Source organism: Cupressus sempervirens, chromosome 2 (genome assembly GCF_028749045.1).
Source record: "Cupressus sempervirens isolate cs-2001-9-10 chromosome 2, ASM2874904v1, whole genome shotgun sequence".
In the NCBI taxonomy this organism is placed as follows: Eukaryota; Viridiplantae; Streptophyta; class Pinopsida; order Cupressales; family Cupressaceae; genus Cupressus; species Cupressus sempervirens.
Genome location: NC_143119.1, coordinates 171,022,768 through 171,050,301, shown reverse-complemented (window position 1 = coordinate 171,050,301; position 27,534 = coordinate 171,022,768). Strand labels below are relative to the sequence as shown.

The following is a 27,534-nucleotide window of genomic DNA, read 5'->3' as shown; positions in this document are numbered from 1 at the left end:
TCTACAAACCCTCAGGCTGGCAAGATCATGGCTCTGATACTACTGAAATGGCCCTTTCTCTAGTTTTGTATGATATTTCATGCCTCTAATCAGATTTTCAAGATCAAACAACTAATATCACAAAGATCCACCAAATTTCTCAAGAAACCCCAAATCGGGTATGCTGAAAATAGTGCCAAAAGCTTCACAACTTCACAAATTATTAATAAATCTGAAAATGGACATTTTTATAGAAATTTCAGTAGCATAACAGCTTAGAAAATGACATTTCTAGATCCGTATAGCCTTTACACAACAGTTCACAAATGTAGGATAAAAACTATGCTCATCGAGCTCCCGAAATTAACACAAAAATGCCCAGAAACACCACAAAAACTTAATAATCTATCTCAAAATTTTAATCACATCCCAATATATATATTCAGCTCTATTTTAACACCTTAAAGTCTGAAATATAGCAGCAACCCAAACTGATATGAAATACTCAACTGAAAACACCAAACTCATACAAAAAACACACCCGAAAACCCACAAATTTGCACTGTTCAGCACAAAGGCAAACTATGTATGAGCATGCACATGGAATGGCTTCAAACTCCCATCCTTAGCCTTCCTAGAAACTTACAAAATCCCATTCTTGGGTCTCCCTGGAAACCTACAAACTCTCGTTCTTGGGTCTCCTTCTCCACAGGTTTGGTAGCCTCTGAAGAATAACAAAGAATGAGCAAAAATCAAGTTCTGGAATCAACCCAAAATCCCTCCAAACCCTTTAAAAGAGGGCATAACCATAACTCACGTCCAAGAGAGGTTAATGAAACATATTTTAATAATAATTTCCATTTATTAGTTCAACGATTTCCAAAGATTAACCCCCTTTTTCTGAAACTTCACTTTCTTGGGCCTGCCTACCTTAGCAAAGATTATTATTTTTTAAATATTTGAAAAGGGGACATAACATTGATCTAACAATCTAATTATTTTTCTAAAGGTGGAATTCACAAGTTATGGAATTAAAAAATCAGCTAATTACATCTTTTCAAGAGAAATTTGGAAGAAAAACATTTTTGACACTGACCTACTTCTCAAAAGAGCTTCAAAGCATATAGAGAGTATGAGGAATCAATATAGAAGGGCTCTTAAGGATAACCCAAAGTACGACCATCCTCCTATGATTCCATCAATGTAGTGGAATGAAATAATAAAAGATGTAAAGGAGAAAAGGCTATGTGAAAATAGAGTAAATGAAGTAGCACAAGGCTAAAAAAAGTATGTCATGGTAGTATTAAGTACATTGTAATCATGCACTAATTATTGATATATGTAAATATATAATCTAAGATTTTGAAATTGTTCATAGATTGCAGGACACATTTGTGGCTACAAAAGCAATACTAGAAATGTTTGGCCAACACAAACTTGGCTCTGGTGGCTATATGAATCTCGAGTCTCCACTTGTAAGTAGGAGCAATGAAATTTCATATTAATTTTTTTATTTAATGTTGAAAACAATTTTTTTTATTGAAACCATACATGAATTTAACTGATGATATTAAGCAAAAAATATAGGGCACAAAATTCAATGTGGAGCTCATAGGTGAAGATATAAAAATTGCCTTGAAGGAAAGTGTGATGTCCCCATTTTGGCAAGTAATTTAAATAATAATAATAAATATTTAATATAAAGTAATATTAATAAATATTATTAAAATAATAATATTACGCTATAAGTAATATTATAATAATTATATTATGTCGTATTATAATAGTAATATGAATGAAATAATAAATAATGATATAGCAATACTATATTAGTAAAAGTATTATACTAATATTATTTATAAGTAATACTATTATAATCCTATAATACTTTATAATCATATTAGACTTATAAATTCAATATTATATTATAATCATATAATAATGTCATATTATGTATATCATATTATAGTATAATCAATGAAATAATAATAATATAATATAATGATATTATGATTACTAAGATATATTTCAATGTGACAATACTATATTAATAATGAATTATAATAATGTATAGTTGATATATTATTAAATTAATATATATTACAATATAATTATTAATATAATATATTAACTAAAGCTTATTAATATAAATATATTATTAATATTATATTATCATTATTATAAAAAGATGTGTCTTTTACTATTAAAATGTATATATGTGGAATAGTAACTTTGGAAGGGTATCATATGGAATCAGATAGAAATTATCCAAACCATCCGGAGAAAAATAAGAAAAAATAATTTATAGAAAAGGAAAGACATAGATAAATGATGAACCGCCAATTTGGGTTCATTACAAATGATATCAGAACTATGCATACTGCCAGCCTGTGATGTTTCACAAGAATCAGGGAAAAACATCAACCAAGTGATATAAGGATTGGGCATCGAAATTCATTTTTTCTTCAAAATGAAGGTGCACCGAGTAAAAGTATCCCAAAGTACAGTGGACCTATCTTCAATAGTGGCCAAAGTAATTCAATGAAAATTATATTATATCTGTCCATAGCACCTTGCTATTCTAAAATTGGCATAAATTTGTGACAGAAAACATTTGAAATTATTTATTACCAAAAAAATCAAGACAAAGATTTACATCGATAATTTGCAATGGTTTTTACATCATCAAGGGACTTCACATCATCTATTTAGAAGCAAAATTAAGTGGAAATCCAATTTTATAATGTTTGATAAACATTAATAAAAGATAAAACTTTGGGTATCTATATGTTGTTGTGGTTATTGTCAACCTCATTGAGGTTTTTTTTTGGAAACAATTGCCCTATTAATACTTGAGCTTCTTCTAAGTTTGATAAAATAAATATTTTTGGCAAACATTGAAATATCAAACCTGTGGGAGATTGAATAAATACCCTCGTTACTGTTAAGTCCTCTACCATGAGAATATAGTTTGAGGCATTAATTTTTGGCAACCATGGGAATATTGGTATTGACAGTGAATTGTTTGAGAAAAGATAGGAATTGATTGCATTTAGAATAGGATGTTGGGAGAACTCTCTTTTGCTAATCTAGAAGATATTTCATTGGCATTGGGTGATAGATAGATGTTTCAAACATATCTAGAGGCATCATCTACTATACAACAATCTACATGCTAGCCTTGAAGGAAGAACATTGCATCCATAGTGAATATATATATTACTGGTGTGAAATGACAATAGTTGCTGTGTCAATGAGAGTTGTGTACAATAGTGATAGGTTGTGCTCAAATGACTCATATCTATAGTTTATTCTACCATATTTTTGCATATTCTATCCTAGTATTTGAGGCAAAAAGTTTTTAAAGAGAAAAACTATGCCAACTAGATTGCCTGGGCATGATAGAAGTGGGAACCATAAGAATCCATAGACCTTTAAAAGAGGTGATGCAAATAAAAGAATGATGAACAATTAACTTAGCAAATGGATGAGCATGAGTAGCTTCTCGTAGTTTAAGAAGAGTTTGACTAGACATTTCACTTTGCTTGCGCTGGAATATCACAGCCCATAAATTTCCTACAGCGGCCCATCACTAGTGATACACATTATGAAGGGATCATTCTTATTTTCCAAATCAAGGAACATTGTTTGATTAAATTTTTTGATATTTACCCTTAAATATAGAGTTCGCATTACTAGAAATCTTTGAGGAGACTTGCTTTGATAGAAGCCCAAAGATGGTTTGAAGAATGTAGCACAAGAGACTTAGTATCGTAAATCAATAGAAGCAACATTAAATTTTATACACGAGAATTCTTGTTGTGATTAGTATTGAAGTTTTGAGATGTTCATAAGACTGGGGCTTTAACATTTCTCTTGAAATTAACATCAAGAGCCAGCTGTTTGTCCTCGAGCCCCACACCGATCTACCTTGTCAGTACCGTAGGCATTTATGGACAACAGGCATTCATTTTTGGTAGGTAAGAGTTTGAAATTTGAACGTTGAGAGGGAAAATGAAATATGATAAAAGGAATGTTTCAACATTCATTCAATAGAGAGAAGATCAAGCAGATTAGATTAGAAGTTGCAGAGAAGAGCAGTGGAAGAAGATCAACACATTTAGTTGTCAGAGTGCAGAGAAGGAGTTTTTTTATTTCATGCCTGTAGTTGCACATCTTCTCTCTGATCATTCTGTAAGTTTATTATTCATTGGATTTGACCTGTGAAGCAGTGATTGCTCAAGGCATTTTTTGTATGCAACCATTAGAGCTGCAAGTTTAAATTTTGAAGTATTGAAGCTATTTGAAGTTTTAGGGTAAATTTAGGGTTTTCTAGTTGAAGCCGAATGCTCTCAAATCATGTATTTTTTTAAATCAAAGTTAAATACTAAGCAAGCAGGCATACTTGAATCTATTGTTCTTACTCTTCTATTCATTGCATTTGACAAGTTTGGTTGAAAGCTTAAAGTTTTGGCTTTCTAGTTTTAATGGTGAAAGCATTCATGCTGAAATATTTCCTAAGTTATATTTCTTAAGTTTGAAATAGAACACTCGATATCTTCTTTCTCAGTTGGAGCCGAGCTCACTCAACATCCATTGGTGCTGAGCAATTATTGTGTGCCGAGCTCTTCTTGTTCCAAGCTCACTCGGCACCTCTTGCTTGTCACTCGGCACCAAGCAAGTGTCGAGCTATCTGACACTCGGCACCTTCATGTCCAGAGTAAAACTGGCACTTGGCACCTTCAAGTGCCGAGCAATTTTTTCAAAGTGCCGAGTATAATTTTTAGGTTTAAGATTGTGAGTTTAAATTTTTGATTTGTATTTCTCACATGGTATCAGAGCTTTGAGGCCCCATGTCCAAAGTGAGTTAGGGCATTTTTTTCTTGGGATATTTATTATGGCAGGAGATGCAGGAAAGATATGGCAGCAACCACCATCATTTAATGGACAAAATTATGATACATTTGCAAAGAAGATAAAAATCATTATGGTTGCAAATGATTTGTGGGACTTTGTGGTCAATGGATTCAATGATGTGACTGATCCAACTCAGTATGCTACTCCCACAAATGCACATAAGACTCATTTGAAAGAGTCAAGGAGGAAGGATGCTAAGGCATTAAGTTTGATTGAAGCAGCAATGACAGAGATACTATTCCCAAAGATTGCAGCAGCAAATTATGCAAAGGAAGCATGGGATATCCTTGAGACAAACTTCAAGGGGACTGATAAAGTTTGTGCTGTAAAGCTATAGAATATAAAGAGGGAGTTTTAGAACCTTCAGATGAAGGAGAATGAATCAGTTGCAGACTTCAGTTCAAGAACCTCTAATGTAATTAACCAGCTGAAGTCAAATGGAGAAGACTATCAAGAGCAAATGATAATGGAGAAGATATTGAGGAGTTTACCTCATAAATATGACCATTTGGTCATGACCATAGAAGAGGCAAAAGACCTTACTATTTTGGCAATGGATGAGTTGATGGGTTCTAACCCATGAGTATAGGATCAATAGATCCACATCTTCTTCTACCCAAGACCAAGCATTCAAGGCTCAGTCAAATCCAAGAGGAAAGGGGAGAGGAAGAAATGGCTCAGGCAAAAACTCTAGAGGCAGAGGCCGAGGAAATGGAGGACAAAGAAATGTTGTAGTAGAAAGCACAGGAAGAGCAGATGTAGCAAGTAGCTCACAAAATACTTCAAGAGGAGGTAAGAAAAACTACAACTCAAATAAGAGTAATGTAGAATGCTACTACTGTCATAAATATGGGCATTATGCAAATGAAAGTTGGAAGAAGCAGAATGATGAGTCAGGACAAGCAAATGTGGCTGATGTGAACATGAGAAGTGGACCCAATGCTGCTACCTTCATCATGTGTAATGTTGGTGAAGAAGGAAGCCCTAAGGTTTGGTACCTTGATAGTGGATGTAGCAACCACATGAGTGGTAATGAAACCTTGTTTTCATTCATTGACAAGAGTTTCAAATCAGAGATTAAAATGAGTAAAAATGGAACCCTACCAGTTGTGGCAAAAGGATCTATTATGGTCTGCACCAAGAAAGGTGAGAAAAGAGAAATAAAAAATGTGTATTTCATCCCTGGTATGAAGCACAATTTGATGAGCATTGGTCAGCTCATTCAAAATGGATACAAAATGCTGATGGAAAATGACATGTGTGTCATTCAAGAAAAGGACGGGAGCAAGAACCTACTTGCAGTAGTTCAAATGATAAAGAACAGAATGTTTCCCTTAAGGATTGAGACATGTTTCTCATCTCAAGTTAGTGTTGCACCTCCCACACAATTAGCTCTAAGGAGTGTGATTGAAGACCCCTCATGGCTATGGCACCTTAGGTATGGTCATCTTAGATATGCTAGTTTAAATTTATTGTCAAATAAAAGAATGGTAGAAGGTTTGCCACATGTAGGAAATTCTTGTGACAAATGTGAGGCTTGTATTTTGGGTAAGCAACATAGGCTTCCCTTTAATTCTGAAAATTATAGGAGGGCTAGATATCCATTAGAATTAGTGCATACTGACCTAGTCGGTCCTATGCAAGTTACTTCCATTGCGGGGAGTACTTATTTTATGATATTCATTGATGATTCAGTCATAGGACATGGGTGTATTTCTTAAAGAACAAATTTGAAGCATTTGATAAATTTGTAGAATTTAAAGCCTAGGTTGAAAGAGAATGTGGACACTATATCAAGGTCCTAAGATCAGATAGAGGAGGGGAGTATACCTCCAATTCTTTTGTAAATTTTTGCAGGAAACATGGAATAAGGAAAGAGCTCATAGCCAGCTATACACCACAGCAGAATGGAGTGGCTGAAAGAAAGAACAGGACCATTGTTGAAATGACAAGGAGCATGATGAAAGAGAAAGGTATTCCAATTGAATTTTGGGGAGAGGCTGTGGCAATAGAAGTTTACCTAATTAATAGGTGTCCTATAAAGGTAGTCCACGAAAAAATTCCAATGGAAGCTTGGTAACGAATAAGATGGACAGTTGAACACCTAAGGTTGTTTGGATGTGTTGTATATGCACATGTACCTAAAGAGCAAAGGCAAAAATTTGATGACAAAGGTGTGAAATGCATTTTCACAGGGTACAACCCAGAATCAAAGGCATACAGATTGTATGACCCACTGAACAACAAGATGATGCTTTCAAGAGATGTGGAATTTCTTGACAATTAGTCTTGGTATGGTTCAACAGATGAGTCATCAAGAACTTCAAGTAAAGTTCCAATTATGAGTGAAGAAGATGCTGATGAACAAAAAGAAGAAGGAGAAAATAGAAGAAAAGGCAAGCATATTCAGACATTGTCAAGCTCCTCTAGGCATGACCAAGTGTCAGTGTTGAGTACCAGTGAAGACCGAGTTAGTCAGCAAAGCAACAACAATGAAGATTATGATGAGAGTGTTAATTTTGCATTATTTTCTCATAGTGATCCAATATATTTTGAAGAAGCTATTAAGGAGAAGAAATGGTGTAAGGCCATGGATGAGGAAATAAATGCCATAGAAAGGAATGAGACATGGGAGCTAACTGATTTGCCTCCCAAGATGCAAGTGATTGGAGTGAAATGGGTCTATAAGACCAAATGCAATGATGAAGGCAAGATTGATAGGCATAAGGCAAGGCTAGTTGTCAAGGGCTACAAATAGCAGTATGGAAGAGATTATGATGAGACTTATGCCCCTATTGCAAGAATGGAAACCATGTGTGTTGTCATAGAAATTGCAGCTCAGCACAAGTGGAAGGTATTTTAAATGGATGTGAAGTCTGCCTTCCTAAATGGTGTATTGAAAGAAGAAGTGTATGTGGAGCAACCACCTGGTTATGAATTTGCAGGTGAAGAGAACAAAGTATATGGATTGAAGAAATCCCTCTATGAGCTCAAGAAAGCTCCACGGGCATGGTATAGTAGGTTTGACTCATATTTGATGAGCAATGACTTTAGCAAAAGCACTGGTGAGCCCACTCTTTACATCAAGGCAGCAGATGGTAATGTATTGATTGTTGTCTTGTATGTAGATGATTTAATTTTTATTGGTAATAATAAGGCTCTAATTGGTGAGTTCCAAGAAGTCATGAAAAGTGAATTTGAAATGACAAACCTAGGTCTCTTGAAATACTTTCTAGGCATAGAAGTAAAAAAAATGCATGATGATATCTTGATCTCTCAAGAAAAGTATGCAAGGCAGATCTTGGAGAGATTTAAAATGCAGAATAGTAAGGCAACCCCCACACCAACAGCAGTAGGTCTGAAGTTGAGCAAGGAAGACTCTAGCAAGAGAGTGGATCCAACACTATACAAGAGTATGGTTGGAAGTCTAATATATTTGGATGCAACTCAGCCAGACCTAATGCATGCAGTAAGTTTGATTTCCAGATTTATGGAAACACCAAAGGATTCCCATTGGCAAGTGAGGAAAAGGATCCTAAGGTATGTGAAAGGTACCAAGGGATTTGGAATTTGGTATGCTGCATCAAATGAATTCAAGTTGGTTGGCTATACTAATAGTGATTGGGCTAAAATTTTAGATGATAAGAAGAGCATTTTCGGATACATGTTTCATATGGGATCGGGTGCGATTTCATGGACATCCAAGAAGCAACCTGTTGTTGCTCAATCTACATCAGAGGCTGAATACATTGCAGAAAATGTAGCAGCACGTCAAGTAATTTCGCTAAGGAGGATCTTGACAAATTTGAATGAAAGGTAAGAGGATGGAACCATAATTTATTGTGACAACATCTCTTCAATTGCATTTTCAAAGAATCCAATATTCCATGGGAGAAGCAAACATATAGAGATCAAATATCACTTCATCAAAGAGTTTGTGGAGAATGAAGATATCAAAATTGAATTTTGCAAGTCAGAGCAACTGCTAGCAGATATTTTTACCAAGCCATTAGGCATTGGAACTTTTGTGCACCTAAGACAAAGTCTTGGTGTAGTTGATTTGGATCAGCAGTGATCCTTGTTTGTGGGTCTCAGAACAAAGTGGGAGTGTTGGAAATTAATGTCAAGAGCCAGTTGTTTGTCCTCGAGCCCCACACCCATCTACCCTATCAGCACCATAGGCATTTATGGACGACAAGCATTCATTCTTGGTAGGTGAGAGTTTGAAATTTGAACGTTGAGAGGGAAAATGAAATATGATAAAAGGAATGTTTCAACATTCATTCAATAGAGAGTAGATCAAGTAGATCAGATTAGAAGTTGTAGAGAAGAGAAATGGAAGAAGGTTAGCACATCTAGTCGTTAGAGTGCAGAGAAGGAGTTTGTTTATTTCATGCCTACAGTTGCACGTCTTCTCTCAGATCATTCTGTAAGTTTATTGTTCATTGGATTTGACCTGTGAAGCAGTGATTGCTCTAGGCTTTTTTGTATGCAACCATTAGAGCTGCAAGTTTAAAGTTTGAAGTATTGAAGCCATTTGAAGTTTTAGGGTAAATTTAGGGTTTTCTAGTTGAAGCCAAATGCTCCTAGATCTTGTATTGTTTTAAATCAAAGTTAAATACTAAGCAAGCAGGCATACTCGAATCTATTGTTCTTACTCTTCTATTCATTGCATTTGACAAGTTTGGTTGAAAGCTTAAAGTTTTGGCTTTCTAGTTTTAATGGTGAAAGCATTCACGTTGAAATATTTCCTAAGTTATATTTTTTAAGTTTGAAATAGAACACTCGGCATCTTCTTTCTCAGTTGGAGTCGAGCTCACTCAGCATCCATTGGTGCCGAGCAATTATTGTGTGCTGAGCTCTTCTTCTGCCAAGCTCACTCGGCACCAAGTAAGTGCTGAGCTATCTGACACTCAGCACCTTCATGTGCTGAGTAAAACTAGCACTCGACACCTTCAAGTGCCAAGCAATTTTTTCAAAGTGCCGATTATAATTTTTAGGTTTAGGGTTGTGTATTTAAATTTTTGATTTGTATTTCTCACAACAAATTGTTAAAGAAGCATTTAGTATGGCAGAGAGGAAGACAATGCTACTTGGAAGACTAGAGGAAGTAATGAATGTGTCTAAAGTAGCAATTAGTGGAAGGGCCAATAAATAGCACAAGCATTAGCAACAACATTATATTGCCTTTGTACTATTGACTATAGTCACAATAAAAGTTCGAATGTTAGAAATTATTTATAGTGAATGGAACGAGGTCAAAGTCATTAAGTGATGAAATACATCTACGACGAATACAAGAAAGAAATAAAAGGAAAGCTATCCCATGCAATAGCAACCTGTATATGCAGATATCGTTAACATTAGAATACTCAAATATGAACAATGATAGGATGGCTCAATAGTTTTATGAAGAAATTGATTCCAAACCAAGGAAACCCAGCAAAGCATGCCATCAAATCTTACCCAGTAATGAATAAAATCTGCAATAAACACTAGTTGAGACTCATCAACACCTTACTAAGGAAAATACAACAGTTTTCATAATCGGCATTAATTTATAAATATTGATTTTCAAAAAGAGGTATCAATGTGATCGATAACAAATAATAATATCAGTGATCACCATATAAACCATAAACATCAACATTAGTTACTAATTTACTTAATGAGGAAAATTAGTTGTTGACAAATACAATTTAAATGAACTGATCACCTAGGAGAAGCATTAAGTAATAAAATGAATGGTCTTGAGAAGGCAAGAAAATGAGAATAGCCAGTTGAGACCAAATTACACACCAGTTATAGTCGGAGATAATTATTAAGGGACATACAAAAACCTACCACAAAATATGCCTCATCACTGAAAGAATATGTAAATAAGAAATCATTTCAAATCATCCATTGAAGACATCAGATTATAACTTATTTCCTCTTAAGCTATTTGGGATCTACATTGATTGAGTATGAGGCTGGAGTTGTTTGAGCCATATGTCCTAGTCTGATTGCACAACTTGTTCAAGTTTGGAAACCACCTTAGAAAACACATGAACCATATAAAGGAATGCATGGATGTCATGATCCGTCAGCTAGAAAACTGCCACCAAGAAAACAACAAATATTATTAACTCACATATCAGGAGGAATGGTAAGTGTTAGGGTACCGATTCCTCTAAGGATGTTAATGTGGAATATGAGAGGCAAAATTATTATGAAAGTCCACATCATCACCCTATCACACGAGGTGTGAGGTAAGTTATAGATTTTCTTTATATTGTTATTTTGAAAAAAGTTATTAATATGAAATGTTGCAATGAAGTTTATAATACACAAGGAAAGCCACAAAAGGAAAGATTCTATTAAGACATGCATCTTTGAAGGTAAGTATGAATATTTAATTGAAATGATTTATTTATAATTTTACTCAATGCTAATGATAATATTAATTGGAACAAAATTCTAATAATATTATTAGGTATATGAAATAATTCATTATGCTCAATATTGAATATAGATGTTATTTCATATAATAAGAATAAGTCCATTATATTGGTTAATGATAGTGATGAAATTTTTTGTTTCATATATTCAAGAGAAAAGTCTAATTCCAAATTTTGTTAGCATAAGAGGATGTGCAACAATCTCTTAAGAATATAGGTGATTATAGATTTGGAAATTGATTGCCTTAGAAAATAATGTGTTCAAATATAGAATAAAAATATATACTTAGAAGATTGAATGCTTATATGCATATATGTTTAAAGTATATATTTCAATTAGATTATTATATATATTGGAATTATTTATTGTGCAAAATTATTCATTCTTGAGTATGATATACATCTAATATTTTGAGAGAAGAAAGATGGCAATATTTTGATGTTAAATATGGTGAGACATCCAACACATTTCAAGCAATAAAATCCTCAAAAGAAAAAAGGTATGGAACTTAGGTGATGATTATTATGTGCTTTCAAATTGCTACTCCATTTTAGAAAGGGAAGGAGGTAACTTATATATATTCTTCATATTTTGTTATCATATGAAAAATTGTTAACATAAGATATAGTTTTTAGTATCTTTTTTATTATTGACACATTTGTTATTGTGAAGAATATTGAATAATCAATCAATGATACTAGTTACAAAGAAATGAAATTAGAATATATGAAAATAGAAAAAATATATATGAAAAAAATAAATTAAAAAAAATTAAATATAAATATGTTGATTTAAAGAAAACATAGTAATTAGAATACATTTCAATTATAGTACAGAGAGTCTATCTCTCATCCAAATTACGTAATCTTAGATAGGGAGTTGGTGGGGGAAAAGGAGGAGTAATTCTGAGCACTTGTCAGATATGCTTGGAGCTTGTTTCATGTGCCCTCTGCACTGTCATTCTACCATCAAGATGATCGTAACAAGGAGAGAGAAAGTTGTTTGTGTACTATAAGAAAAAATCTTTCAAATGAACTAAGTAAATTAAATTTAATACTCATCTTCTCATCCACATTATGATATCCTAAGGTAGGGAGTTGGTGGAGGGAGAGGCGGAGTAATTTCGAGCACTTGTCGGATACGCTTGGAGGTTGTTTCACGTGCCCTCTTCACTATAAATCTACCATCTTATGATGATCGTAATAAGGAAAGGGAGAAATATTCCTTCCAAAGGATTATGTAAATAAGAAAAGGGAACCCTACCACTTTCCTATGGAGTCTGCAATTAGGAGAAAGTACCCTATTGTAGTGCTAGTTAATGGAAAGATAGTAATGGCTACTATTCACAAGAACCTTTCTAGCCAAACATGTAATCCACTAAGTAGACCACCTCATGTGGATGCCTAACACCCACCACCGGGGCCAAGGGGGCTAGAGTTCTGCTCTTGGGCTTAGTATGGAACTGGCTTGGATTAGCTAATTATTATTCAAATTTATTTGAAGTTTATATATATTTATATACATGTACTGATGCTTATTTTGTGGTTGCAAGGTTCATAAGCCTAATGAAGAAGTATAGTCATTACGCATTGTTAATTTTAGGATCTAATCAAGGTTATGTATGATGTGTTTGCATCATGTTTGCTTTGTGTCTTCATCTGTCTACATTGTGTCTACTTCGTGTTTTCATCTATCTACATCGTGTATGCTTTTTGTTTTCATTCATGTATATTTCATAAATCTCTCGTCTTTTGTATGCAAATATGTTTGTATCTATGATTGATTTTGCTTGAGGATAAGAAAATTCGAGAGGGGAGCACTATGATGTCCCCATTTTGGCAAGTAATTCAAATAATAATAATAAATGTTGTACATAAAGTAATATTAATAAATAATCTTAAAATAATAATATTATGCTATAAGTAATATTATAATATTATTATTTATAAGTAATACTATTAAAATCCTATAATACTTTATAATCATATTAGACTTATAAATTCTATATTATATTATAATCATATAATAATGTCATATTATGTATAATGTATTATAATATAATCAATGAAATAATAATAATATAATATAATGATATTATGATTACTAAGATATATTTCAATGTGACAATACTATATTAATAATGAATTATAATAATGTATAGTTGATATATTATTAAATTAATATATATTACAATATAATTATTAATATAATATATTAACTAAAGCTTATTAATATAAATATATTATTAATATAATATAATTATTATTATGAAAACACGTGTCTTTTACTATTAAAATGTATATATGTGGAATAGTAACTTTGAAAGGGTATCATACGGAATCATATAGAAATTATCCAAAGCATCCAGAGAAAAATAGGGCAAATTAATTTATAGAAAAGGAAAGACATAGATAAATGATGGACCCCCAATTTGGGTTCATTACAAAAAGCTATAAAGTCATGGCTACATGCCTATGCAAAGAATCTAAAAGCCTTGCCTAAGAATCCAATGCACCAAATGATATCTCACAGGTAAATTGGTCAGATGAAAAGTAAATGAAATTGAATAGTTGAGAAGATTCCTTTTTGGTATTAGATTTGTACGTAAATTGACTGCATAACAATGTGCATAACATTTTACTACAGCCTCCATGTCCTATCAAAGAACCTACTCATGACGAAGGCCATGATGTGCATTATAGTGGTGGAGATATTAATTTTCTATTGGAAATTATTTATGCAATTATGGATACAATTTAACATCTTCAATTGCAATTTAACATGTATCCTCTTTTTGAATATTTCAAAGCATGTTGAACATCATGGTGAAGGAGTGGAGCATGTTCCGAGTGTTCAACATGTTGATGTGGTGGCTGATCAAAATGTTAATGTACATGATGTGGCATTTTTTAGCTAATAAAAATGCATGTTATGTTGTACTAGTACTTACTTATAGACTTGTAATAGTTTAAAAAAGAAAAAGAGTGTGCCAATTTATCCTGTTTACTTTTTCTTGCAACATAGCCCTCCTTTAGTGCAACAACTTCTTGCTCCTCCAAAGAGAAGGAGCCATCATAATTTGAAATTACACATGCTAGAAGAGGAGGATAACGACGTAGATATGGATGCTCCTATGAGCACTTTTCTTAAGAGAGCTAAGAAAAATAAAAAGAAAAAATGATGTTTTAAAAATGCTCTTTGATAAACCTTGTTGCATAATGAAAGAATTTTGTTTGAAGTAATTATCTATGAATGATGCATATTAATACTGATTTTTATTTTTTGTTAATCAATATTTTTATGTGTTAATGAAGTCCTAATTAGTATTGTGTATTAATGAATTTTATATCATATTAATGAATGTTATGTGATTGTATTGATTGAATGTTATAGTTCATAAATGGATGAATGAATTAAGGAAGTATGTAGTTAGATGATAATGAGTAATTTAGAGTTGTGTTAGGGGGAGGGGAGTGAAGCTAGATGAGCTTCCACCTTCACCTGGTTGCCCTTGATAAGTAGAGAATATTATAGTATTCTTGAAACCAAGTGAAGCTCAAACTAACATACCCTTCGTGACATATCCATTCTAAGGATGTTATCTTGGAATCTTAACATTGTAAGGTAAGGACCACATTATATCTCAAATTTAACAATTTATTTGCATTTATTTAGATTGAATGCATTGTTTTTCAATGCCAATAATTCCTCCATGTTTATTTACATTGCATGCATTATTTGTCAATGACAATAACTCCTGTGTATTTTTTTACATTGCATTTATTGGTCTTCTCATTTTGGCTAGTTAAAACAATTATGCAAGTTGTTTGATGTCCATCACATGAAATGCAATGATATTAGACTCTTCATTTGTTTGGTATTTGAATACATGGATTGTGATCTCAAGAATTACATTGACAAACTATCCAAGGAAAAAATACCTCATAATATTATTAAGGTATTTTTCTATGCTAAGAAATAATGTTTCAACTTTTACATATAAATTAAAGTTTCCGATGAGTTAAGGTAGATACCAAGTGTTGCATTTGATTCAAATTCTTTATAATTTCTTTTGTAATAAATCAATGTTGGTGTATAATCTTATGTTCTAAGGTTCCTTAAGAACTAAGAAAACTCTTGAGGTGAATTATGGTAGTTTCATTTAGATTATCCATATGAATCACTGCCTCTTTGGTCTAGTCGATGGTATTTAATTCTACCTTGCTTTAGTCCCCAACCCCCTTCTTATTAAGAATTTATTATGCTGCAAAGCTTCATGTACCAGTTGTTGAAGGGAGTTTCTTATTGCCATGGTCATGGTGTAATGCACACGTGCTTCTCTTTATTTCACATGCATTGTGTTATGGGTCAATTTTGATTTTCTTCTTTGATAAATTAGCGATGAAGAAACTTCATGATGCACTTTGGGCTGATATAATCACTTAAAAAAGTACTATTGGTATGTCTCCCTTCCAATTGATATATGATGTAGATGCAACCATTCATTTCCTTTAGAACTCATTCCTTGAATCTGTAAAAGGAAATAAAAGATGAAATATTGGAATGGATATTGGCACTATACAGAATAGCTCATCCATTAAATTACCAAGCATGTGTCATCAGAATAGTTGTTCATCATAATTATCTAAGACAAACCTATTTATGGTTTGAAATTAGGTAGATTCAGGAGAAATAACAAAAAATAATTTTGTTTCTTTTTGCAATTTTAGTATTAGAAGGCAGCAGGTTACCCACTTCAACCTCTCTTTATATGAATCAGGCTTGTTGAATTACTTCCATCAAGCCTCTCCTAACATTGATAGGTGGTGATCATTTAAATGAAGAGAGAAACTAAAAATACACTACTCCAATCAAAAGAGTCAGTTAGGTCATGCATGTGGAAGTTACAACATTTTTTCATTCTATGTCTATCCAAAGTTTTTTGCATGCATGCTTCATACTCAATTATCATTACTTTTTATGTGTTTTTATCCTCAAAACTAGTTACCTCATTAGCTGATCTACATATCTGTGATAACTTAGTGAAAAAGTCAAGAATTAATATAGGTTGTCCCTTCATCTATGACTCCTTTTACATGTCATTTATTATTAATGTTCGAGTCTAAGAATGGTTGAAAATGAATTTATGTACTTATTTCCAATTTCAGTTCATCCATCTTTAATTGGTATGATGTTGCATTTCTAGGGAAGAGATATGTTTATGCTCATCAATTTTTTTTTTATGGCATATAGCTCTTTTGTATTTATTTTCTTAAGAGAATAACTTTTGTAGCTTTATGTGTGTCAAATGGTAATCATCGTCTTATTTTGCAAAGCTTTGGGAAAAAAGGTTTACTTAAATAGGTTGCTTTGGTCATATTTGTATGTGGACAATTATCTAAGAATAGTTCTATACAACACTTGTGATGAAAATGTTAAGTGAGCATGTAAGTTTGGAAGTATGTTACTATTCAGTTCATTGATGAAAGAGCTTTAACATATTTAACTTTTCCATTTAAGATTCCACAGTGTTTGTCGAAGTGCAATGAAATTTTTAGATCCAAATGCTAAGATACTTAATGTTGTTATTTTATTTAAGATGTGTCATGTTGGTTGAATGTCAATTATTTAGCTACACATATATAACCCTATTCGTGATCTATATGCTTTTTTTTGTGATTGATTTTAATAATATAAGCTTATTTATGATTGATAACCAAGTTTTCCACATTGTGACTTAAAAATTAAATGTTATGTGTGCAATAGTATTCTTGACTCTTGAGGAATAATTTATTTGGTTTTAGTTTGATGTTTATTTAGTGTTTTCAAGCAACATTATTGTTAAAATCCCATCTCTAAATTGTAATTGATACAATTCCTTTCAATTTTATTTGTTGTCTAGACCTTTTAGTATGCTTGGTCATCTTTCTAGAAATTTGATATTTTTCTGATATCAAAAGCTGAGAAAATGTGTTAACATTTCAACCTATCCATGCATATGAGATTTTTGTGCCGATGGGTCACATAACACCTGTATGGCAAGTTTGTAGAGCTTTTCCTAGTCACTATTTTCTCTAACCATTCTCTAGCATATAATGAGAGCAGCAATTGCCACTTATTTTCCTTTGGTATTAAGCTTTTTTTTGTGTTCCTCCTAACTTAAAATTTGTTTTATTTCTTGGTCAACATTAGTTTCTTTTTACTTTTTGACCAAGAAAGTCTCCTATATTCTATCTTTTTCTATCATTGCAATTCACTCACAAGTGCCATTGATAATAATCTTTTTTTCCCCTTTTGATGCAATATGCCCATTTATTATCATGTAGTAAATAAGGCACAATTGAATTAGAAGGTGATTTTCAGAAGAGAGATCAAGAAATTCTCCATGATGACTTTCTATTTAGTGGCAGCTTCCATCCTTTTGCCAATGATACCAAATGTTTTTTCCTTTTCGTTTGTTTATGGGAACATTGGCTTTATCTCAAAAGAACATTAGTGTTTAGATAAAGAAAGAAAGCAAGGAAGCCAAAGCCTCAAACAAAAAACCAACTAAAAGACTATTGCTAGAGCTTTATAAAGGAGGACTAGGACTCAAAGGAAAAAACCAAATAAAACACTATGCAAAATTGAGAAAGGAACCAAAACAACACAACACTTCCTATAAAGAAGATCCAAAGATGATATTAGTAGCCAAAAGAAAGAAAAATGAAACCCAAAAAGTACTACTCCATTGGCATGTTGTGGATTCATCATACCTCAAGTTCCAATGTCACTCAATTTGTCCACCTCAAAAACAAATCTAACAATTAAGGACACACCAACAATGTCTCTACTCTAGAGCATGACACTGACATCCCTATAGCTTAGATCCTAGCCTTAGGGTTATATTTTCTCTCTTGTATCCATAAAAAATGTTTTCTTATATTTTCTTTAAACATAAATAGTAAGATTTTTGTTTACAACTAAGGGACATGATAAGTTTAATGCATGATTCCCATTTATCATATGGTAAGAGAAGTAAGATTTTGAATGGCATAATTTTTTTTAGTGAAGGACTATCACATAATGATTCACCATCTATTTTCACTTGTGTGAATAGAGAAAATTTGATGTGGCTTTAATAGCTCTATTCAAAAACCAACTACAATAGTCACAGGTAGAGCACCGGTTGCATAGGAAGATTGAAACTCAGAGTCACCTTCACCATCGAAATATACTTCAATTGTTTGGATACTTTTATGATCAGGTGCATATCCTGCAATGTTCTAATCTTTTGTGTGACATTTAGTTTTCATCAAAGCCTTCTCTAGTATTTCTTTAATTGATTCTTTGATTCATCAATTTATTCAGAGTAGGGTCTATCTTATTCTTGAATATGCTACAAAAGGTGACCTCTACAAAGAGCTCCAATGTTGTAAATCCTTTAGTGAAAGGTGATTAGCTACTATAAGTACAATTGGTAATGGCTTATAATCTATTTTTCTTTTTTTTTTGTATGGAAACTATTGACACTTTTTTTGTACAATACATTGTGCCTCTTGAAAAAACTTTGATACATTGCCATGAAAAGCATGTCATACAATGAGATATAAAGCCTAAGAACTTGGTAATTGGCATACAGGTAAGTGCTAAGGATGAATATATTTCTAATGATACTCAGTTTAAACTTGCAAGGATGTCTTTTTTATCATTACATTATTAACAAATTCACTTGTCAGGGTGAGCTGAAAATTGGCAATTTTCATTGGTCTATGCACACTCTTGATAGAAAGTGAACAATGTGTGGAACCTTCAATTACTTACCTCCTAAAATGGGTATGTTAGTGTGTAATATTTACTTTTCTCTTCATTGTCACCTTCTAGATTATTTACATATTTACAAATTTTTATTCTAGTGGAAAATAGGGAGCATGATTCTAGGGTAGACACATGGAGTTTGGGGATCTTGTGTTATGAGGTTCTTAATGGGGTTCCTCCTTTTGAAGCAAAGGAGCATTTAGACACTTACAAAAGCTCTTTGAAGCCATACTATGTTTCAGTTCTTAGTATATATATATTTTTGTTTCAGGCCCTATACTTAAAGGGTTCTTATATTTTCTTATTTCAAGCATGGATTTGACCATGGCTAGCTTTTTTATGTAGGATCATGAAAGTGGATTTGAAATTTCCTTTAAAGCCACTTGTTTTTGTTGTAGCTAAAGATCTAATATCTCAAGTTAGTATATGTTGCCTTCATATTTTGAAATTTTTTTTGCTAAATATGTATGTCTCACTACTTACACAAATTTTTACTTATCATGGTAAGACTTTATCATGGTTACGTAGCTACTACAGAAGGATTCGTCAAAGAGGCTACCTTTACACAAGCTTTTACAACATCCATGGATTGTTCAAAATGTTGATCCTGATGGTATCTATAGACCATTCAATTGAACTATTTATTTTTTGTAGCCTTCCTCTAGGAGGAGGATTCAATTGGACTATTCATCTAGGAATTCAATTGAACTATGTACTTGTAGCCTTGCTCTTGGAGGATTCTTGTAAATTAGTATTGATTTGCAATAATCATTTTTTGACCATCCCTAGATATGTATAGAGAGTTTATTGCCAGTCTGAAAACATGTAACATGTTTACAAATCTAGGTTTTTTCTTTGATTTCTAGTGTCTCCTTCCTATATTGCTGCCACTCATGCAATTTATTAATTTCCCAAACTCTCTCTTTTTCTCCTCCTCTCTAAAATCTACTAATTGGGTACAAAAAAAAACCAAGATCCAAATCTATTTCAACATGTGTTTTCCTTTTAATCAAAACATCTAGAAGTTTTTAAACATGTGAACTAAATATGAGTTGACATTTTCTATGAACACAAATTTTAGAGATATAGGGTATGTAGGCAATCTATAGTTATAAATGATGTTCCCAATGGTACCTGAGTATCTTGAATATAGCTAAGAGTGATAACATTATATTGTTAATGAAAATAATTATAACCAGCAATGTCCAACATGCCTTGATACTTATGAAGGTACTTGTACCTACCCAAAAGCGTAAAAGCCAAGGAGGGTCCCATGACTTAAATGTGACAATTGTGAAGTTCTTAGATGAACACTCATGTCTTATCATGGAAAAAACATACAAACATAAATATCCTTATGATTGGAAGACAAAAAAGCCTATAATATTTAGGGAAATAGAATAGTCCCTTGTAATTATTTCAATATTCTTAGCTTCTTTGAGGCATTATATAAAATAGTTCACATACCTTGCCTGTGATTTGATGTTTTGCATGCATCATCCACTCTCTCATCTTGATCATGGATTACAGAGAGTGATCTAAAATGATGAAGCTAAAAAGTGAACTTGCATTACAAATGGATTATCGAAATCTGCATTTTAGATCACTCTCTATAATCCATCATTAGGATGAGAGAGTGTAGGATGCATGCAAAATGTCAAATCATAGGCAAGGCATGTGAACTATTTTATGCAATGCCTCAAAAAATATTGACCAATGCCTGGTAGAAAACCACCAGGTATTGGTCAAAATTTTGAGCAATACCTGAAAGTTTTCTACCAGACATTGGGAAAAATTTTGACCAATTCTTGGAAGTTTTCTACCAAGTGTTGGTCAAAATTTTGACCAATACTTAGAAGTTTTCTACTAGGTATTGGTCAAAATTTTTTACCACTGCCTATAGTTTTCAACCAAGCATTGATCAAAAATTTGACAAACGCATGGTGTAGACTGCACTAAGACTCTAGGATATTTTTGACCAATGTATTGGTCAAAATTTTGACCAACCAATAATATGGTTGAAATTGTGATGGGAAAAAACTGACCAATAGTTTGGTCCAAATTTTGAACAACCTAGGTTGAAATTTTGACCAAATTGGTCAAAAAAAGGGGTCAAATGTACTAGTGTGATAGCCCCCTTAAGGAGCATGAGATGAGATACTCTCAAAAGGAAAAAGTATGCCTTTTTAGTGGTAAGATCACTCAAAAAATTTAGATTATATATATTGCACTCTCATTCTATTGTGCTTGTACTCGATTTGGGTGTCAAAAGCATATTGACCCAACAAGCGATAGGTTGCAACAATAAAGATACATGGATATATAAGGTCCAAGAGTATGATATCAACCTGAAGTGAACAAAATTAGTGTGAGGAAATGGGTTGTGCAAGATAATTGTAGAAAATTAGGACTTGGGACAAGAAGGATGAATCTTCAAGGGCACTAATGGTTAATCTCCATGATCCTTGGTTCTCAAATATTGCCCACTTTCTAACTTACGGGGATTGCCCTGATGGACTAACATACAAGAAAAAAATAGACTTCAAAATCAAATCATCTAAGTATGTGATATGTGACAACCAATAATACAAGAGGTGATCAATGTGACCTTCCTGAGATGTGTGGATAAACCTGAATATGAAAGATTGCCTTATAGTTTTCATAATGCAGCCTATGGTGGTCATTTTTCATCAACAGTCACAACATACAATATTTTGAGTTAATTATATTACTAGCATGGCATGTTCAAGGAAACTTATAAGTGGGTAGCCAAGTGCAACAAGTATAGGATGATCTCTATCAAGCCTCAATTATCTAATCTATCCCTAAAGGCAGTTGTAATTGAAGGCCTCTTTCAACAATGGGGAATTGATTTCATTGGACCAATTAGTTTGCCCTTATGTGCTAGTCATTTATATGTTATTATGCTTCTATGGACTACTTCACAAAATGGGTGGAGACCAAACCAACTAAGAAGACTACTTCTATGGCCATTTGCAAGTTCATTAAAGATAACATCTTGATAAGGTTTGGAGTGCCAACAAAGCTTGTCATGGATAACACTTTTTATTTTTCTTCTACAAAAATTACAAAATTTTACTATGACAATAGCATACACCTAAGTCATTCATTAAATTACTTCCCTCAAGGATATGATCAATTAGAATCAAGTAATAAAAACTTGATCAATATCATGACAAAATCAATCTCTGAGAACCAGAAGAACTAGCACAAGAAATTGTATGAAGCACTTTGGTTGGAAAGAGTTACATCTAAGAAGGCAGTCAGGATTTCCCCATTTGAGCTATTACATAGAGTTGAAGCTAGTCTTCCTCTTCCACTAGAGTTATCCATTTTTAGACAAAAACAAGTGATTGAGGATGCAAAATTCCAATACAGAATAGAGAAGCATATTATATATCTAACTAGTCTAGAAGAAGAACATGAAAGGATATTTGATTATATTACAGAAAACTAGAAGTGTGTGAGGACATCCTTTGATAAGAAAGCTAGATAGAGTAAGTTCATGGAGGTTGACTTGGTCCTACTATGGGATAGAAGGTACAAGCCCAAAGGTATGCATCACAAGTTTGACTCCCTTTGGAACGGCCCTTTCAAGGTTATGCAAGAAAACTAGAACAACTCTTTCATTTTGGCATATCCTTCTGGGTAGTTTCTGCCATCTTCTTACAATAGATAGTATCTAATGTCATATCAAATTCATAATTTAAATTAGGTAAACCCTAAAATTAGTTTTAGTCTAGGTATGTTTCTTTGCAAATTTCCTTGCTTTGTTTTTCTTACTTTCCTAGATTATTTTTCCTTTCTATTATTGCTTAGTTTAATTTCCCACAGTAGTTTGCTAAGTGAAACCAAAGATTTTGGGTAGTTAGAGTCATTTTTTGCCAAGTTTTAGTCTTACCTCTTTAAAATCTCAAATAATTTGGAATGGAAGTGTGTATCCAATTATGGTGTCATATTTCCCAAAGAACTCTACTTTCTTTGTTTGTCAATTTCTTTTTAAATTGCTTTTGCCCATCACCTAAGTGGGTTTCCTATTGTTTTGGTACATGTAGGGACTATGTGATCTAGGCATGGTTGGGATGTGTTATGGCATCCTCTAGATGAGAAGTGATTTTTTCGACACCTCATTATCTTTTATCTTGGCCTAAAATTCTAGGTCCCATAGATTTTGAGCTTTGAACTTGATTTTACCCTTAAGAGATCTCAATCAAGTGTGAATCCAAAGGATGAAGCCATAAAATTGATTAATAGGTTGTGAATATGTTTTTTTCAATGCCACAAGGCATACAAAGTTGTGGATAGAGGCTAGAGTGTGTCTCATTAAAATTTGTGGAGATATGATCAAGTACTATTAGGGAACATGTGTCTATGGTTTTTCTATTGCATATTCATGGAAATGAATTTGTTTAGTTCTATTTATGAAGCTGTGTGAAATTAAACACAATCTCAACCCAAATTATCAAATAGTGTGAGCACAATGTTGAAAGAACCATTTAAAGACTCATAACCAGTATGTCACGCTCAAGTTTTAGGATTGACGCCATTAGATTGGAGTGAAAGGTTGAATATTGTTTGTTATCATTTAGTATAAGACATATTTTTGAGAGAGGGTTTTGTGGCCCAAGGCAATGAAAAAGGTTAGCTGTCTAGATGTTCAAGAATAGAAAGTCAAGTCACTCTAAAATTTGAATATTTTTTGGAAATGCCTAAAATGTACTTCAATAGAAGTTAGTTATCAAAGTGTGACCTCAATATAATGGAAATGTAGTATTAAAAGCCTTAGGCAGGAAGTAGAAGAACATAGTGCATAAGAAAGAAAAAGGATTGCTCCTTGTGTTGCGATTCTAGATAAAAGTAAAATGGATTTGAAGAAAAGCTAAGATTCTCTCTCTCAAGTTTATGTTAACATTATCAAGTACATCTACATTCCCAATTTTGACGCAAAGTAAGCTACTTCCTAAAAAGCTAAGCATTTATGTTGTTTAGTGATTCTTAGCCATATCACTTTACTTTAGGTAAAGTAAGAGATCTTTTAGGAACTTAGTATTTTATGTGTAAATAAATGGAAAGATTAAATATTTATTACTCATAAAATTTAATGAAAAACATGCAATTATAATTGTTGGCTAAACTTAATTTTTTTTTGTGTGGCACCAACATTCTAATTCCTAAAGCTATTTCATTAGAATTGCATCTAATTTGTTTCTTCAAGTATATTGAAATGACTCTTTATTGAGAACTACATCCAATGAAATCATAGTGAATTTTAATCAGAGCTACTATTTATGACAAGCTAATTTCCCTAGAGAGTGAGTTAAAAGAGCTTACAAACACATCCTTCAAATTCTACAATTTTGGCGAGGTTTATAGGAGACTTAATTGTCAATCCATTTACCCAATCACTTAAAAACTCAAAGAGAGAAGACTAATTGAAGTGGCTTGTTTCCCTATAATAGTGCATGCACTTGAGCTTGTGAGGGAATGGATAGAAATATATAACCCAAAAACAAAGAAGATTAATCTATTCTCATATCAATCAACAAGGCAATGATACAGTTGTCATTTGGCATTCCCATGAAGAAGCAGTATTGTGATGTATATTTCAAGTCTTCCCGATCCATGTTCAATGAAAATAAGACCCTTAAAGGGGAAGACATGTAGAGCACCTACTTCTAGACTGTCCACTCAAATAAGAGAAAAATGAAGACTCTATTTGGCATAAATCTGAAACAAGAGATTGTGGATATCCTCGCACTCCTCCTTAGACATAAAGGAAAAGAGGGGATTTTCAATTTCATAAAGAACCATTTATTCCTAGTACAAGGAATCTTTGCAGAGGATATGCAAATTAATTCAACACTAATAATCTATGATGAGCTCACCTCTTGGTTTAATTTAACCAGAGGATTCAAGTAATTCTACATGTCCTCTTACCTAATCTATGCTTTGACAACCCACCACTTTTGGCCCAACCTCCCTAGCATCCTAATTTATGACAAGTACACAATATTTTATGAATTTTACCCACATCTATAGCTACAAAGAAGCTAAGAGAAGTGTGTACTTGTCAATGATTCTTTCACAATGAGGCTATGGCAAGAATTGCAAGGATACCCTAATAAGAGATTCTCGCTAGAGGCAATTTCAACCATAAGCCAATTTCAATTATCATTCATCTAGTTTTTGACTTACTCCTATATGTGAATAAGATCTTATGATGGATTTCCTAAGATTTTTCTAAGGTATCTTGAAGATATGGTTGTCCTAGTCAAACTATGTCGACAAATCTTGAAAGTGAATACCCTATGCTCTAAGGTAATGAAGATAGTTTGAATTCCCTTCTATATAGTGCCTGGCCTATATTTATGTGCCTCTAGATTAGATGTTTATAATTTGGTAAAGACCTTTGAGAGAAACATTACGTTATTAGACTATGAGCTACTTATTCCTTAATATGATCCAATGAGCTTTGTAAGGGACCATTTGAAGTTGTGAAATGCCTACAGGCATGTTCTAGACATTGAGGACTTCTGGTTTGGGTATCTTAATGAGTACCAAACTTGGGAGAGATTTGTATAACAACTAACCATTGATGAGATAAAATTATATAATAATTTTTTTGATGTTTATGACCTTGCAAATGATGGAGCCTACATGCACCCCACATCTTACGAGAAGATCAAGGGCACACCAATCTTGTTTAAGCCACCTACAAATCCATTCATTGACACAATGGATGTTTTCATCTAAGGGATAATCAAGAGAACAAAAAAAATGGGTGGATTGGACCCAAGAAAGGAAGAAAATGATGCAAAGAGGGTAGGGAAAACTAGGGCCAAAGGCACACCCAGTAATCTGAACCAACCTTGTAGAGTTAACAGAATGAAAGAAAACACAAAAAGAGAACAACATGGAGAGAGAGAGAGAGAGAGAGAGAGAGAGAGAGAGAGAGAGAGAGAGAGAGAGAGAGAGAGAGAGAGAGAGAATAAAACACTTTATTGATTCATGAAAATATTAACATACATGCCCTACTATAAGGCCTTTGGGTTATGACCAGATACACGTACATTCAAGATCAAAGATCCAGCACCAAATTTCAAAACTATAGCATTTTTCTCTAAACTCCCTTGAAAACTTGTACTCTAAGCCGACATTTTCTATCTATACTTTCAAAAATGTCATAAAGAAAATTCTAGAACATTACATAATAGAGAGGCTGACCAAACAATGGCCTAAACACATCCCAAGGAAAGATCTTACCATAAATGTCACAGTCAAAATAAATCCTTCAAGTCAACTCGTATGAAAAACATAGAAATTAACATCAATAGGATAACTTTTCACATGAAGAGTCACTCAGAATACACTAGGTAACTTAGCACATAAAGAATAGCTTGACACATGCTCTAAAGTGAGATGGGACAACATGCTAACCTGAGTGTTAACATGATATGGGATAACCTCAAATTAGTTTAAATTCCAAAATTACTAGAATTTGATAATTACTACAACTTAGAAATGACTAAAACTCAACAACAACTAACAAAATGAATAAAAATGAGTAGGGTAACATGTTAACCCAAGATGCTCCTACATCAAAAAACCAAGGTAGAAAGAAATGATTCTCCTAAATCATGCAAGTGTCATAACTTGAGTTGAATCCAACTCAAATTGAGAAATCCATGTAGGATCTTCAACTAATCTATTTTTCTACTTCACCAAATATTCATAGTAGTCTTTTCCTCTTGTGCTTTTACTATCTCTCTAATCCAATATCTGTTCAACCTCTCCAATCTACTTCTTAGAATAATCATTAGGTACAACAACTTCATCATCTGACTCATGATACTTATACATATCAGCAACATTGGACATAGGAGATATATCCATGTCATCAAGTAACTAAACTTCATGAGCATTTCTAGTGTTAAAATTCTTCAAGATCTTACAAGGTCCAAACGTCTTCATCTTTAGCTTACTATATGTTCCAACCAAAAATCTTCCTTTCTTCAAATAAACCATCACCTCATCACCAACTTAAAAATCATGATGTCTTCTAGACTTAACAACATTCTCTTTGTACTTTTGATTACTATGTTCCAACTTTAGCTTCACTTCATTATGCAAACACTTCATTAAATTAGAAAATGCTTCTCCTACAACACTTTTTCTCTCTTCACTAGCAACATCTCTTAAATCTGATATTCCTCTAGGCTTCATTCTAGTAGCAATCTCAAAATGTGTCCTCCCTATACTCCTACTAGTAGAATTATTATATGCAAACTTAGCTTGTGCCAATACCATCTCCCAATTATGTGTTTCTATAAAAATTTTACTTAGGGAAATATTCTACCAAGATCAAGAGGCTCAAACACA

The 27,534-nt window shown here is 32.9% G+C and overlaps 1 pseudogene; it reads left to right on the top strand.

Annotated features, from left to right (window-relative positions):
• The window catches only part of LOC149571609 (serine/threonine-protein kinase Aurora-2-like), a 60,317-nt pseudogene extending 40,547 nt beyond the window's left edge, over nucleotides 1-19,770 (top strand).
• Nucleotides 19,771-27,534: the final 7,764 nt, after the last annotated feature.